Below are 9,181 nucleotides of genomic sequence, written 5' to 3'. Positions count from 1 at the left end.
AGTCATTTTACCCTATGGGGGTATTTTAGTTATTTTACCCTATGGGGGTATTCCAGTCATTTTACCCCATGAGGGTATTTCACTTATTTTATCCTATGGGGGTATTTCAGTCATTTTACCCTATAGGGTTATTTCGGTCATATTATTCTATAGGGGTATTTTAGTCATTCTACCCTATGGGGGTATTTTGGCCATTCTACCCTATGGGGGTATTTCGGCCATTCTACCCTATAGGGGTATTTCAGTCATTCTACCCTGAGGGTATTTCGGTCATTTTATCCTATGGGGGTATTTCGATCATTTACCCTATGAGGATATTTCGATGCAGATATCAACCTCTCGAAAGGTCCGCAGCTGCCTCGAGCGACTTAGGTAGCCTAAATGGTCATAACACTAAAAATGGGACTAAGGCCCATTACTCGGCCCAAGTGGGCCCACACTCTTGTACGGCCTCGTTCATCCCAAAATTTGCCACGACTATGAGATCTACTTAGCTCCGTCCAATATTTGCCACAAATCGTGAATTTCATCCGTGTAGGACCCACAAGCCCAATAAGCCCACACGGCCCATTTCGGCCCAACGTGGCACATTACGGCCTAAGCCCATGGAAATGCTCATGGAGGCCTCTACAGTTTATCACCCATGGTTCATAGGTTTGGCTTACCACACGAGCGATCGCATGCTCGTTTGGTCTCAAACGCCGTATTTTAGCTTTTCGGCTTTTGCCGTTCTACAGTTACAGTGGAGTGGTTACACACCTGATGCGATTTGCAGATTCCCTTTGTTCCGAACATTCTTATTTCGAAAATCAATGATCATCGCACCCTTGGTTCCCAAACAATGGTGCCAATCAACCTCGACCACCACCAGTTAGGAATGGAAGCAATACAGGTTGGAGAAAGCAATGAAAACCTTGAAAACCTCGCCGATCTCTCATCGAGAACAAGGAACAATTGAGATGATATATAGCTCTCCACAACAACAACCTCCCCAAATCCCAATATTCTCTTCTCAAATCTCTCAAAATATCCCTCCTCAATTCTCTATATGACCAGTTCAAACTCCATTTAGCAGTATTTCAATCCAACTCCACTACCTACATAGCTCAAGCAGCAAAATATATACTCTATTGCACAACTTAAGACTTGAACCTCAGACCTCACAATTACACAACACGCCACCTTACCACTAGACCACAAGCTATTTTTGTGTCATATTTTAACCATAATAATTTAAGAACCTACTATCTAGATCAAATGATTTTATTCACTTAAAATAAAAATTTTGCATAAGCAAAGGTTTGAAACATTGACTTCTCAGACACTTCCAAACACTTCTAAATCACTTAACCACTAAAACAGACATTCACTTATGTCACTTCCTTGCACAACTAAATATTTATGCAGTCTCCTAACTATTCTCTTGTTCAAAACCTATTTCTTCTAGGCCCAAAATTAGGGATGTTACAAAATGGCTTGATTAATAAATTAGGAGGGACTTGAGTGATAAATATGCCTAAATTAATGGATGAGGCGGCATATGAATAAAAAATGATAAAATAAAAAAGAAACAATGGCAAAATTACAATTATATTAAAATTAAATAAGACAAATTGAAATTTAAAGCATTCTAGGCTTTTCTTCTCCAGTTTCGGCTTTCAATAGACAAGGGGGAGAGCTCAAGTGGGTTTTAATATTTTTGCCTCATATCAAGATTGGGTGGTATATAGAGGAAAATAGAAAATTTCCAAAATGCCCCTAAATCTTGGTATTTCTGTAATTTAACTAGGTAAGTTCATGTAACTAAATTATGTATATTTATATGTTTGAATTGAATGTTGTATTTGCGAATTGTGTAAATGTCATATACTTGAAATTTACCACATATTCGCCAATATTTGATAAATAATAAGTCCCGATTGAATGAATGAATTTCGATGGATACAAGGTTCCCGTTATATGAATTATTAACTTGGTGTCTTGATCTATAGAAATCCCTAAATTATGTTAATATCCCTTTCTAATTGAAATCTGGGTTGATCAATTGAAATCTTTTTCTAATTAGAACCCCTATCGTCGCATTAACTCAATCAGTGGATTCCCCTATTAGATTTGACTCTAATCCAATAGATTTATGTCGTTCTTTTTCTAGGATTGCATGTAACTCCACTCAATTATGAAAGATCTACTCTTAAACAGAGACTTTTCCTCCACTAAATTAAGCACATTAAATATAACTTAATATCCCAGAAATATTAAAATAAGAAATAAACATACATAATTGAGAACAAGAATCAAGTATTTATCATGTAAATCAGAAATCAAATAATAGAATTCGTCATAGGTTTCATCTTCCCTAGGTATCTAGGGAATTAGTTCATAATTCTGAATAAAAACATCCCAAAGTTAGAATAACCACAAGACACAAAGAAACTCATAAAAACTTCAACAGAAATTAAAAGGAGATCTTCGATCTTGATGGAAATCTGCTTCAAAAGTGGCTCCAATGCGTTCTCTGAGTTGTTTTCTTGATATTCTCTGATGGCCCCTTTCTCTCTTCTTCTAATTGGTATTTATAGACTTTAGAATGCCCAGAAAGTCTAAAAATTGTGTTTTTTCACGCATTTGGGAAGCAAGGTGCGAAATCAACACAAGCTAGCACATGGGCGTGTGTCCAGCCCGTGTGGAAAGGCCTAGGCTGTGTGGCTCCTAAAAACTGCTTTATTTGTCCGATTTTGGCTCGTTTTCACCCTTTTCACTCCCAAATGCTCTTCTAAGTATAGAAACATGAATTTAAAGGATTAGGAGCATCAAATTCACTAATTTGCATCATTAATCATTGAAAAACGCATTAAAAATGTGATTAAAATATGCTACTTTTATAGCTTATGGCAACGCTCCGTAACTCTAATCCGGTGACAGATACGGGTTAAGGGTGTTACAAGGTTGTAGCTATCCATACCATTCTTATACCTATATGATCCATGAAGATGCTCGTATGAATATTCATGCCATTTATGATCATCATAATAACTCAAAAGGCTCGTCGAATCTCCATCGTCGAACTCAACTGCTCTTTGTAGTTGTATTGATCATCCAACCACCTATGTTCATTGTTATTAAACATGATTAAGCTTAATATTCAACAAGAGAAATTGAAATAAAAACACAAAAATGAAACACTATACAACAAAATAAAAAAGCACTATCTAGTTTCCTTGTCTTTCGACTAATATTGCCTCAAAAACAATTAAATTAACTACACATTTGTAACACCCCTAAACCGTATCCGTCGCCAAAACAGGATTACGAAGCATTACCAGAATAAATAGATCAAATATAGAAATTTCATATTATTTAACATTCATACCATATATTATTCAAATAGTCCTTTATATGAGTCCTCTAGACCCAATACATGTATTAGAAACGAGTCGGGACTAAATCGGGTACTCAAAAAATTTTTCACGAAATTTCAAAATTTTTCCTAGGTGCAAGGAACACACGCCCGTGTGGTCAGGCCATGTGACTCACACGACCAAGAGACATGCCCGTGTGTCACACACGGCCAAGACACGGCCAAGACACACGCCCATGTGCTTGGCCATGTGTCACACACGGCTGAGACACACGCCCGTGTCTCTACTTGTGTGGACAAAATAAGGTCATTTTCAAGCCTTATTTCTCACCCAATTTTGCCTTGCACCTGCATTAAAATTTCATCACATTCCTAAGCCAATTCAAAACATTTAAACGATGCCAAATCCAAGTCTTATGCATTATATATTACTTCATATAACCAAGTATACAAACTTACCAAAACAACCATACATACATATAGGCATATTCTACCAAATTTATACTATTTCAAACCAATCCTCAACATGCCTATATGATTTTCATTATTTATCCATTTCAAATCCATTTCAAACACACATTAACATATAAGACCATTTTTACATATCAAAACATACCATTTACAAGCCATACCAATGTCTAATCTTAACTAAACACATATATGCCATCATTTGATCAACTTTAGCCTATACATGCCATTATTACCTAAGATTTAATTTACTTTTTATACCAAAACGAGCTGATGGATAGTGTGAGGTGTCTCCGCCAAGCTTCCAACACAACGAGCCTTCGAAGTACTATAAAATAGAGAAAATAAAACAGAGTAAGCATTTATTGCTTAGTAAGTTCGTATAACAGGAATTTAACTTACCAATTAATTCATATTTAAATAAGCAAATAAATATGCTCAAACCAATTTGGCCAATTCCCTAGCAGATATCCTCATCAAGTATGTTAGTCATGTAATGTGCACAAATACCAAGAAACACACATAAGCTCATCAATATTCGATTTCCTCATACATGAAATTATCAATTCAAGTGTCCATGAACATGTACTTATCATATCTTTATGTTTCAAATATTTCTCATAATAATTCATCTCGAATTCATATAATCTCATATCAGAACTTTACTTGTTGAATCATTTAAAATATCGATGGATACAAGGATAGTACACATGAAGTGTACAAATCTGTAAACTGTCAATTCATATTCGGGAGTGCTCATTAGAGCACATACTCAGGAAGCCCTCTCTCGAGCCAAGTAACAAGAAGCTCTTGTGAGCCATATAACAGGAAGCTTATCTGGACTGTATAACAGGAAGCTCATGAGAGCCATAATCAGGAAGCTCATGCAAGTTATTAACGGATAACTCCGAAGAGTTATTAACAAGAAGCTCTGGATAGCCATACATCGGAAAGTTCAAGCGAGCCATAACGGGAAGCTCATAAAGACCCTTTCATCGAGAAGCTCACGAAGAGTCATATATTGGGAAGCTCTTAAGAGCTATGGTGCGTCTACAACACATGCATAATCACAACAAATCGGGATGCTCTGAAGAGCTATTAACGGGAAGCTTGCAAGAACCATGTAACGGGAAGCTTGAGAGGGCTTATAACAGGACGCTCTTTCGAGTTGTGGTGTGTTCGCAACATATGTAGGAGCACAACCAATCAGGAACCCTGTATCCAATCAAATTTCATATATTCAAACGAGACTTTATCCTTACCGATCATATGTGAATACTTTCATATACATGACAATAATACAAACACATACATACAATTCAATTAACACATATAAATTCTCAATTTAGTTACATGAACTTACCTTGACAATGTTCGTGAACTTGTATGCTACTAATCCGTTACTTTTTCTTTACCTCGATCTAATTCCGTATTTGATCTATCCGAACCTATACGATTAAATATAGCTCAATTTAATACAATTCCTATTCAATTTAATCCAATTCACATCTTAGACAAAATTACCATTTTGCCCCTATACTTTTGATAAATTACGATTTCATTCCTAGGCTCGGAAAATTAAATTCATGCAATTTAATCCTTACTCCAAGCCTAGCCAATTTTTACATATAACATTTACAACCCATGTGCTTCAAAAAATTCAAAATTTTTCTATGACTTTTCCATCTTTACAATTTAGTCCCTAAATCATAATTTCATCAAAATTCACTTTACAAAAGTTATTTATTTATCAACAACCTTTCATTTTCTACCATAAATTTCATAATTCATCTATATTCATCCATGTAAAAACCCTAATACCTTGATAACTTTACAAATTAATCCCTGAGATAGCTAAATTAAGCTATTACAATCTCGGAAATATAAAAATTACTAAAAACAAGACTAGGATTCATACCTAATTAAGCCAAAATAGCTTGCTTGAACTCTCTATCCATAACTAGGGTTTCCATGTCTTTAATTTTAGGGAAGATGATAAAATGATGATATTTTATGTTATTTTATTATTTAACATCTTTTCATCTTTTTCTTTCCATTTTAGTCATTTTCTTTATTTAATTTTCCATGGATGAATCATCATACTTATCTACTAACTCCTCTTAATGGTCTAATTACCATATAAGGACCTCAAATTTTGAATTCCATAGTTATTTGATCTTTTTAGCTACTAGAATTCAAGTTTTGCATTTTATGCAATTTGGTCCTTTTATCAATTAATCATGTAATCGATAAAATTTTCCTAAAAATTTTTTATACGATATTTCTATCATACGATAAACCATAAATTAATTTTAAAATAATTTTTTTACAGACTCGAATTTGTGGTCCTGAAATCACTGTTCTGATTTCACTGAAAATGGGCTATTACAACATTTACACTACTACAATCCCCGGCAGCGATGCCAACAACTTGACGTGCCTCGGCGTACATTCATCGAGGCTGAGAATCAACACTATTATACTTAAATATCTAGCGAATTTACTGAAAGTGTGAAAGGTCAATTGTAATATTTATAGTGTTATAATGGAACAACCGAGTATTCCAATGATCAAACCTAAGGGATTGACAAATTGGTAAATGTGTTTATCAAGTTAAATACTAGTTAAACAATTACTAATCTAATCGAGTCAGAAATTATTAGTGCAAATTCCAAATAAATTTTTTATAAACTAAATTTAAAATTTCAATTAAACAAACTAATCTAATTTTCTTCCTAGTTGCTTTAGATAATGAAAATGATAAAACGATAGTCGATTGATTCGTTAATTGCTAACTAAGCTAATAAACCTATACTGATTACATTGGTTGTCACTCTTAGCTAAGATTCTTCTGTGAGTCTCATCCTACACTAAAATATATTACCTAGGTTCTCTTCTCGGTCTCTGATAAATGCCAAAAGTAACATATTTTAGCCTTATTCTTAATGTATTTTTGGATGACTATTCAATTTGAAATGGTGAATTTTATGCTCCTAATCATTTAAATTCATGCTTCTATACTTAAGAGAGCATTTGGGAGCAAAAGGAGAAAAAATCAGAAAATTAGAGCAAGTTTCAAGACCCACATGGGTTGGACATACGATCGTGTGAGCCACACGGTCTGGCACATACACGTGCTACCACATGGCCATGTGCTAGACTGTGTGGAAATCGCGAATCGCACTGAAAACCTGTGGGAAAACACATTTTTTATATTTTTTGGGCATTTTAAGACCTACATATGACAAAGATAAAAAGAGAGGAGAGAGACGTTAAAGAATACTGAAGAAAATAACTCAAAAAATACCATTGAAGCTGAATTTGAAGCAGATTTCCATCAAAATTGAAGATCTCCTTTTGATTTCTTTAAAGTTTATTATGAGTTTCTTAGTTTCTTGTGGTTATATTGTCTTTGGTATGTTTTTACTTGCTATTATGAATTAATATTCTAAATACCTAGGGAGGCGAACCATAAGATGAATTATGTTATTTGATTTCTATTTTTATGCATTAAATACTTGGATCTTGTTCTCAATTATGTATGCTTATTTCTTAGTTTGACATTTCTAGACTATTAATCCATATTTGATGTACTTAAACCAGAGGAGGAATAAACCCTATTTAAGGGTAGATCTAGCATAATTGAGTGGAGTTGCATGCAATCCTAGAAATAGGACGACATAAATCTACCGGATTAGAGTAAAATCTAATAGGGGGATCCATAGATCGAGTTAATGAGATAATAGGGGTTTTAATTAGAAAGAAATTTCAATTAATCAACCTAGAGTCAGTTGCTCTTAGTTTTGAAGAGAGATATTATCATAATTTAGGGATTTCTACGTATCAAGATGCTAAGTGAAGAAATTGCATAATTTAGATTGATAATGACAGATGAAGTCTAAGTGGATTCTTTCTTGGGTATTGTATCGCTTCTTAGTTATTTACTCGATTATTTTCTTGATTTGTTCTTTTTCGTATTCTTAGTTAATTTTAGTTTTAATCAATCACTCCAATTTATCAGTTAAATAATAGAAATATGATAATTACTAGTACTTTTAGTCTTCATGGGAATGATACCGGTGGTCACCGTAGCTATACTATTAATTGATAGGTGCACTTGCCTTTGTCGAATTTTTAGTTGGTTTACGACTGCAATCAAGTTTTTGTCGTCGTTTTTGGGGGCTGAAATATTAGGAAAATTTTATTTCTATTAATTTAGTTATTTTCTATTTTTATTTTAGTATTTTTGTTTTTAATTTAATTTTTATATTCTAATTTTTTTTCATTTGTTTACTTCTGGCATGTTCTTTTGGTTTATGACTAGAGGAAACCCGTTGGATCTATTAATTTTGACAGTGAGATTGAAAAGACTGCACGCAAAAATAGTAGAGAGGTTAGAGAAGGAAGGCAAAGTTAACAGAATATAGTAGACCATCAAGAGGAAAATGATATTACTGTGGAAATGGGTGATAATAAAAATAATCAATACCTTCCTACAACTCACTCCTTAAACTATGTATGATTATGCTAAGCCCACTCTAATTGGGGCTGAATCGAGTATCGTGAGACCAACTATTGCTGCAAACAATTTGAAACTGAAGCTGAACACAATTTAGATGGTACAATAGTATGTTCAGTTTGATGGTTTATAATATGAAGATCCGAATACTCATTTGGCTAACTTTCTAGATATTTGCGACACTTTCAAGATTAATGGCGCTATTGATAATGCCATACGCTTATGGTTGTTCCCATTCTCTTTGAGGAGCAAGGCAAAATAGTGGTTGACTTCATTGCCACGAGGTTCTATCACGACTTTGGATCAGATGAACGAGAAGTTTTTGTTGAAGTACTTCCTGCCAACTAAAATAGCTAAGGTGAGGAACGACATCTCTTCTTTTGCTCAAATTTATTTGGAGACATTATATGATACATGGGAGAGATATAAGGATCTGTTGAGAAAGTGTCATCATCATGGGTTACCTTTGTGGTTACAAGTTCAAACCTTCTACAACAGTTTGAACCCTTCGACTAGGCAACTAATTGATGCAGTAGCTAGTGGAATACTGAATAATAAAACACCCGAGGCAGCTCAAGAGTTTATTGAGGAGATGGCACTGCATAACTATCAGTGGCAGGTCATGAGAATAAAACGGATTAAAGCAGGTGGTGTTTTAAATATTGATGCAGTTTCAATGCTAGCAAATCAGGTGAATCCGGTAGTGTAATGTGATGCAAATGGAGTGGAGATGATCAATCCAGAATGTTTACCCTTCGGTTCTAACATGGAGCATGAGAAAGTTAGCTTTATGGATAACAATTCTAGACTTCAAAATAACCTCTATAGTAATAACT

At 34.3% G+C, this 9,181-nt stretch overlaps 1 non-coding gene across 1 annotated transcript; it reads right to left on the bottom strand.

Moving 5' to 3' along the window:
- Positions 1 to 8,700: 8,700 nt before the first annotated feature.
- On the bottom strand, positions 8,701 to 8,807 carry LOC121224758 (small nucleolar RNA R71). Its single transcript, XR_005922503.1, has one exon. It is a non-coding gene; the product is annotated as a small nucleolar RNA R71 (small nucleolar RNA).
- Between the last annotated feature and the right edge of the window lie 374 nt (positions 8,808 to 9,181).

The sequence above is a fragment of the Gossypium hirsutum genome, chromosome D12 (genome assembly GCF_007990345.1).
Source record: "Gossypium hirsutum isolate 1008001.06 chromosome D12, Gossypium_hirsutum_v2.1, whole genome shotgun sequence".
NCBI lineage: Eukaryota > Viridiplantae > Streptophyta > Magnoliopsida > Malvales > Malvaceae > Gossypium > Gossypium hirsutum.
Note: the sequence above shows the minus strand (reverse complement) of the source record. Positions and strands in the feature narration are given on the sequence as shown.